Raw genomic sequence first — 8,343 nt, 5'->3', positions numbered from 1 at the left:
TATCACTAGGGCAGTGAAGTTGTTGCATTTGCATATTTTTTGTAAATGCTTATATTTGTTGCTGAGTGAGCTTAAAATATGTTTCGTTAAACTCTTAATTTAAACAAAAAAAAAATGTTATTGCAATAAATGCAATTTTGGCGATTTTTTTTAATTTTACTGCAATTTTAACTATTTTTCATAATTTTTGTTTACATTTAAGATTATATAAAATAAAAGTAAGTAAACTTAGCAATGAACAAATTTCTATATTTGTTGTAAGTAATACTTATTATTTTATTAATATTTTTATAGAGCAATTATCGTATTAAGTTTGCTAAGAAAACTTAAAAAAATCATTTATTATGCAATGCAATAATGTAAGAAGCAATATTTATATTTAATTTTTATTATTATTTATTAATATGTTTGATTTTATTCGATGCAATTTTTAAATTTATAAGTGCAATTTTTTATATATTTTAATGCAATAATGCAATCAATTTAGTGAGTTTTTAAATGCAATAACTTCACTGCCCTACTTATCACATTTTGGGGTAGTAAGAGTGCTTCGATTTTTTCAACGTCATATTTTCTGCTAGGAAAGTGAATGTAGTAAATACTTTTGGTCAAAAATAAAATAATATTATATAATTATATAGTTTTCAAAATCGTCAGGAAAAACAAACAAAGAATTAAAGAAAAACATACATAATAAATACATAAATACATTTTTGGCTATAAATTAATTCTTATACTAATGAGATAGTAATTGTATGTTTACATGATTTTGGTTACTTTATATTTTTCAAAAACTACTCTGTATACAATATGTGAGTGATATTTCTAGGCATGTACTGATAAATTATGAAGGTTTATAAAAAAAACTTAAAACATATGAAATGTTGTTGTAAAATTACCTATGAAACAATATGTAGATAAAGTTATGTTAGCTTGTTAGTTTAATAATTAATGGATTTATTTATTATAAAAATTGTTGGGTATTTTTTCTATTATGTAATTCATATTATTCAAAGTTCTTTAGTTAATTTATTTACAACTCATTGCGTAAAAATTGATTCAGAAAATAACATTATTTAATTATTAGCATAGATTATACAGTAATTATTTACATTTGACAGTAAAAATTCAGAAATCTTATATTAAGTTAATAATTTGTTACATAATATGATAACAGAAAATTATATGTAATAATATTATTAATGGTACAGTAAATAAAAAAAGAATATGCCTATATTTAAAAATCAATAATAATTGTGCAATTATATTTAATATTTACTTAATTTTTAACAATAAATAATGAAGGATGTAGTAAGAACTATCACAGATAGCCATAACTACAATTTGTTTTATCGTATACTTCATTAATATTTGGTAAAATTCTATTTAAGTAGGAAATAATTCAAATAAACTTAGATAGGTATATCTAAATTAGTTGTAAAATGAGCGAGTTGATTTTGTGAATAGTTTTTCAATATCTATTTCATGTGTTAATGTAATATTCCGAAACTGTTTTGATGATTAAAATTTCTATGGACTGTTTATTTTATTTTAAAATTTCTCTTATTTTACACTTAAACTTATTGTCATACTGATAGTATTATATTAATTTGTTTATAGAATAAAGTTTATTACAAAGATATGAAATGGAACATTTTGAAAGAGATAAACTGGACGATAGTGAAGGAGACACAGTAACAGATTATTTCCATATAAATACAGCAACAAATAATATAAATAGTATTGATTCAACTGATTTTGTGTTGAAAACAATTCCACGCACTACTCTAGTTCCTACAAGCAGCGTAACACCTCATTTAGCTTCTGGAAAAAATTATCCAGTCCTTGGTTATTATTTTTAAATTATACTATCATTCAAAATTAAACTTATTTTATTCAAATTTATTGATTTTTACAGAAGAAAATATACAAAAAACTACATAAAATACACGATGTCACACAACAAATGCATGATTCTGCAACGTTAGGATTAATACATGCAATTTAAGTTAAAAAATTTTGATTTTTATGTTCAAATGTTATTATAGTAATATTATCTCGTTTAATGTTATAGATTACACAATTTTGTGGAATAAACAACCCATTAAGTTCTTCATGCTCTTCATTAAAGAAACCTCTTTGTCAGTCTGAATTAGATACTTACAGTCTCAATAATTGTAATAGATTTATTTTACTTGAATAATAATTATTCATTATTATTGGTATAGATAATTTTTTTTGGTTATTTAAAATTCATTTTCTTTTAATTTAGTCAGAGGTAGTTGTGGTAATTTTGACTGAGGTGGTAAAATAATGTCTCCCTGTAGATAAAACTACATCTATAATAGATATACGTGTCCAATTTAATGCATAATTCCAAAAATTGAATAATTGCAATAATAATAATATATTTAAATTTGTGATAATTAGCATAACGGAGAAACATGCTTTACATTTTTATGTTTTTAATACAATTGTTCTGTTGTATTACTTGCTTTCCTCTAGTTTAATTAAAAATATTTCTTAAGTTTTACACATAGCATTAATTGATTATTCTCATATCCATACAGGTGTAAAGAAAATACCGTATATAACATGACTATTGACTATGCACCTCAATTTTTCAACTACCTAACTAGAGCAAATTACTTTTTATACTATAATGTAACATAGTTAAAATATGGATTATTTTTAAATAAGGGTACTAAAATTCATATATTTATGTCTGACCCTGTCTTGGCCACGACTACAAATGATCTCTGGAGTGTTAGGGTAGCTATTAAATATTTTCAATAATAATTTCATATATACATTTAATTTAATATAAATAATTGTTTTGTATATTTTATTAATAATGTGGTAATATGGCTACTATATATACATTTGATACAGAAAACCACTTTTTCATAAATATTAATATTTTTAAATATAATTTATACTATATAATAAATAAATACATTTAGGCCTACCTTAATTAAAAAGTGTAGACTTATATAAAATAAATATTAATCATAATATTTTTTTAGTTTTATCTTATAAATACAACTAAAAAGTCAAAAATTAAACAGTTCTTGTACAAAACACAAAATAAAAATGTTGTACCATTTAGTAATTTGTTGTAACCTAGATGTGGCCTAAGATAGATTTAGGTTGAACTAAAGTTTATTATACATTTTCTATTAATTATATATTACAGAGTTGTATACATATTATATACAATTTGTTTTCTCTTTCTTTGCTAAAAGAAAGGTAATTCTTCTTATTTATTAATTATTTTTTACTAAGTTGTATACTTGTATATATAGTTATATAAGCAGACTTACAATTTAATGTTTAGATATTAATACACATTTAATCTTGGAGATTTATATGAAAAACTGAAAAAAAATAGAATTACTTTGTTCCAATTACTCTAGAAAACATTTTCATTATATGTATAAAATGTTGTATACTTATAGTATATATTTTAGATGTGTGTTTTGTATTCTTATGTTTAAAATCTAAATGTTTTGAAGTGCATACAAGAATAGTTTTTATTTGTTTTTTAGAATTTATCATTTTATTTTTCTCAAACCTATTGAGTTTATGCTAATTGTTTATATAATTTGTTTTATATATCTGTTATTAATTACTTATATTACTTTTAATTTATTATTAGCACAATAATCATACAATTAGTTAATTATTAATATTAATGAACTGTACAGACAAATGATAAATAAATTATTAAAGTGTTCTTTAACGTCTTATAAAATTAATTAATAATAATTATGTACCTTACAACCTTATGTGTTATAACATTCAACATCTAACAATTTTACAGTGATTAAAAAGCATAATAATTACAAAATATTTCAATTCATCATCCTACTATGGTTACCATGGTTATTGTATTTTATTTATAGTATTTCAAAAGGAGTAACGATAAGAAAAAACATTTTATGTATGTTAGTTTAACAACTGCTTTGGGTAGATCATAAATCTGGAATTTGTACATACAATCTTAAAACAAATAACTATAAAAGATTCTAAGCTATGTAAATATAAGTCAAAGGACCAGTAAATAATTGTATACAATTAAATTTAACTATTCTTTTCTCTAAAAATAATTCTAAAACTTATTTTAAATTAATGGAGTTTGAGTAATATGATCATATTTATTTGTAAATAATAATTATGATTAATTATTTATTTGTAAATAACAATTATGATTAATATTAAATTCTATCTATTTACAGAAATTGGATATTGGTTTTGCTCTTTTTGGGGTTATATGGTAATATATACAGGGTGTCCAGTGGGGATAAGCCTATTAGCCATAGTGGAGGACTCGTCACCCAGACATAACCAGTATCTTGCTGTTTCACCTATAAACAAAAAATTATTAAAAAAACACGAGATTAATGAAAATAAAAATATGTTGTAAGGTCAAAATTTTCAGAAAATTAAAATCTATAAAATTGCTTTCATAAATTGTTCAAAAAAAAAACCCCCCGAAAAATGTAATTAAATTAAAAAATAAAATATATTTAGTCTTTGTCTCAGTGAGTCTCATAAAAAATACAAATTTATGATAAATGTATTATCTCAGGAGGTATCTTATATGGGTAAATTTTCGGGGATACTGTATTAACAAGTATATAAATAGGTAATGCAGATCATCTATATAATATATAAAAGAATTTATCCTCCTGAGGGATCAACGTAGAGCCCAAACCACAGGGCGGATCTGGTTGAAATTTTTAGGACAGATTTATATTATAATTTCGCCGTGTTTTAAGAAAGAATTTTTGGAAATTCAACCCCTAAAAGTGATATTAGGCGATTGTAAGTATACAACAGTAGCGCCATTTATCAAGCAATATCTAAACATACATTTAATCATTTTTATTATTATTATTATTATTATTATTACTATTATAGTAGTGCTGAAAAATATTCCTAGCATTATTTTGAGTTTTAAAATATTGTTGTATGCGGACCGTCAACGACCTAAAAAATAATGGTTTGAAATAAAGTTGAAGTCAATTTCAACAGTTAATAAAATAATAGTGTATTTTCAGTAATTATAAAGTGTATAAAAGTCATACGATGTGTGTGTATTAGGCTAAGCTGTAGACTCTTTTATTTATTATTTATACCATATTTTACGGCTATGAACAGGATATTATAGCGCCATCTGCCGTTCCGTTTCACGTCCTGAGTTTGGAGATCGCTAAACATAGAAGAGGCGGTCGCTGCTCTCCCATGTATCGGTAACAGACCAAATGTCTTATATATATACGACCGGTCGGTCATCCTACCTTCAGTGGACGTCTTTCTTCGTACGTATGAATGAGCCGTGTGAAGAGAGACGGCCTCCATTTTTGGAAAATTTAAAAATCTAACGAAATGTCGAAATGCTTGTGATATTTTTTATTATTCACTTTTTTTGTTTATGATTTAAATGTAGTTTTAATAATGTTTTTAACTATTTTTGTTTATTGATTCTATTACCGAAAACCCAGCATTTTCCGTGTCAAAATTATTTATTTTTTATTATTTTATCGTTCATATTATTATTATCTATACCTCCTCGGCCACTTGGTCGAGTTGTTCCGATCACGGATCTCTGTCTATTACAGTAGCCGCTTTGTATGTGTGTGAAAATGGCCCCCGACTTTATTCGATTAATTCGAAAAATATGTCAATATATTGCAAATTGGTTTTTAGAATTTGCAAATCAATATTTTATTTTTGGTAAATTTTTCAAGTTTTTTGGCCAGCCCCCGACATTGTCCGATCGATTCCAAAAATATGTCAATATTTTGAAAATTAATTGCAAATAGGTTTTTAGAATTTGCAAATCGATATTTTGTAAATTATTTCCAAATAATTGCAAATTGGTTTCTCATCTAAATTAATTTAAAAAATATTCTAAATTAAATAAAAACTTAAATTATTGAAAAATATTAATAGCAATAAATGAACATTCGTTTTTAAAAATAAGTAAATAATATTAATAAAAAATCGAAAAGGTCAAGAAAAAAGTTAAATAAAAAATAAAAATTTAATAAAAAAATATAATACCAATAAAAAATCTAAAACTAATATATTTAATTTGGTGTTTTACAATAGTTTTTTTCTTCTACTTGTCTTTTTTTATTGAAATACAAATTATGAAGAATCTTAATTCAATAAATAAATGTCTTTATTACTTTTATATTTGTTCTATTTTGTTTAGATTTTTTTCATTGAACATAGATTTTTATGATATATGAATTTGTTATTACATTGAAATTTATTATTATTTTTTTTTTTTTTTATTTAACTTTTTTATTGTAAATATAAATAAGATGTTTGACATATTATTAAAATGTTTACAATAAAGTATCTACATCCTTTAAGCATAATGTTTGTATTGGTGGTAGAGAGTTACATTACATAATAATAGACAAAATTATATACAATTAAACCTAATTCAAATTACAAAAATAATAAGATACAGTAACATAATAAATTTCATAATTAATATTCAATGTTTCATATCTCATTCCACATATAATTATATAAAATTGAAAATTTATTTATTTATTTTTATACAACTATCAGTGAAAATAACCATGAGTTAAGTTGTTTTTTAATGCACGTAATTTTAAGATTCCCAATTGAGTAGTAGATGAGTTTTTTTATGTGTAAAGGCATTGCATTATAATAATTAGGACCTAAATAATCAATGAAATGTTGACCAAAAGTTTTTTTACAATAAAATACTTTGACATCAAAGGCCATCAATTCACGTTTTTTTTTCTCATATTTTCCACAATAAAAAAATGTTCATAATTTTTTATTATGTACATAATAGATACCTTTTTATATACACTCTCGACTGGTAACACATTCAACACCTTGAAATTTTCACCAGTTGAACCTATTAAATTATTTCTACTTAAACAAATTCTGATAATTTTTCTTTGAAATAAAATTAGTGGTCTAACCGCGTTTTCATTCAAACCTCCCCATACCAACAAACCATACTGAAATATTGCCTGGAATAATGATAAATAAATTATACGCATCACGTTCACAGGCAGGAAGTTCCTTAATTTAAAAAAGCTAAACGATAATGTACGCATGCGCATAACAATAGTCTTTACATGCAAATTCCATCTCATATTATTATCAAAAATTAAGCCCAAATATTACATACATTTTCAAAAAATTATTGAAAAAATCTAAATTAAATAAAAAAAATCTGTATTAATTAAAAATGTAAATATAATAAAAAAAACTATATTTGATAAAAAAAATATTTGCCAAATAATGATATATTTTTGGAACCGATCGGACAATGTCGGGGGGCTGGCCAAAAAATTTGAAAAATTCGCCAAAAATAAAAAATCGATTTGCAAATTCTAAAAACCAATTTGCAATTAACACTCTAAATTCTACGAGTCTCCATTTTGTTCAACCACCCTAAGACAAATATACAACTCGATGGTCTTGCTACCTGTAACCGGTAGTCAACGCTATCAAGGTGGTTGCTAGATTACCACAGCATTATTTGGATGAGAAACTTGTGATGTTTCTAATTATTAATATTAATATTTATAGGGTTAATACCTACTATTCGTTTAATTTTACATGCATTTAATATTTTAATATGATCAATATGTGTCGTCTGCAATACAAGGTGAGGCGCGTACATCGTAATTATAACTATTTTAAGTATTAAGGTTCAGGGGTACTAAAAAAATATCTCACATAATATATTATTAATTTATTTTTGGCGAAAACGGAAACCACAGTCTCCCGACAGTCACGCCCTTGATCCTCGCTTTTCCGGCAATTAAAAATTATTAAACCGTGTAAAATACAAAACAAGATGTACCTATACTCGGGTCCAAATAAGAACACAACGCCTTGGCGCATCCAAATGAATCGTGGAGCGACGTCCGGACCCCCGGGCTGACTCTATTCGCGCTGCGATTGGTCGCCATTAGTCGATTGCGCGATTGCACACTAACACTAAACCGATCAAAATGAGCGTTCCTTCGCACGACGCACATTAATCAGTTGCAACTAGTGTTGGACGAGTATTGTTTTTTAATTTCGAGTCGAGTTTCAATTATTTCGAGTCGAGTCGAGTTCCAATTCGAGTACTCGACAAATGCCGATTATTAAAAAAAATTCGAGTACTCGACAAATTCCGAATATTAAAAAAAAATTCGAGTACTCGACAAATGCCAAGTATTGAAAAGATGCGTGTACTCGACAAATTCCGAGTACTCGACAAAATGGTCGAGTAATTTAAATTGTACTAAAAATAGATTTTCCAAAAATATTATATTTTCTTTCATACAG

This window comes from Acyrthosiphon pisum, chromosome X (genome assembly GCF_005508785.2).
Source record: "Acyrthosiphon pisum isolate AL4f chromosome X, pea_aphid_22Mar2018_4r6ur, whole genome shotgun sequence".
NCBI lineage: Eukaryota > Metazoa > Arthropoda > Insecta > Hemiptera > Aphididae > Acyrthosiphon > Acyrthosiphon pisum.
This window is presented reverse-complemented; position numbering follows the sequence as displayed.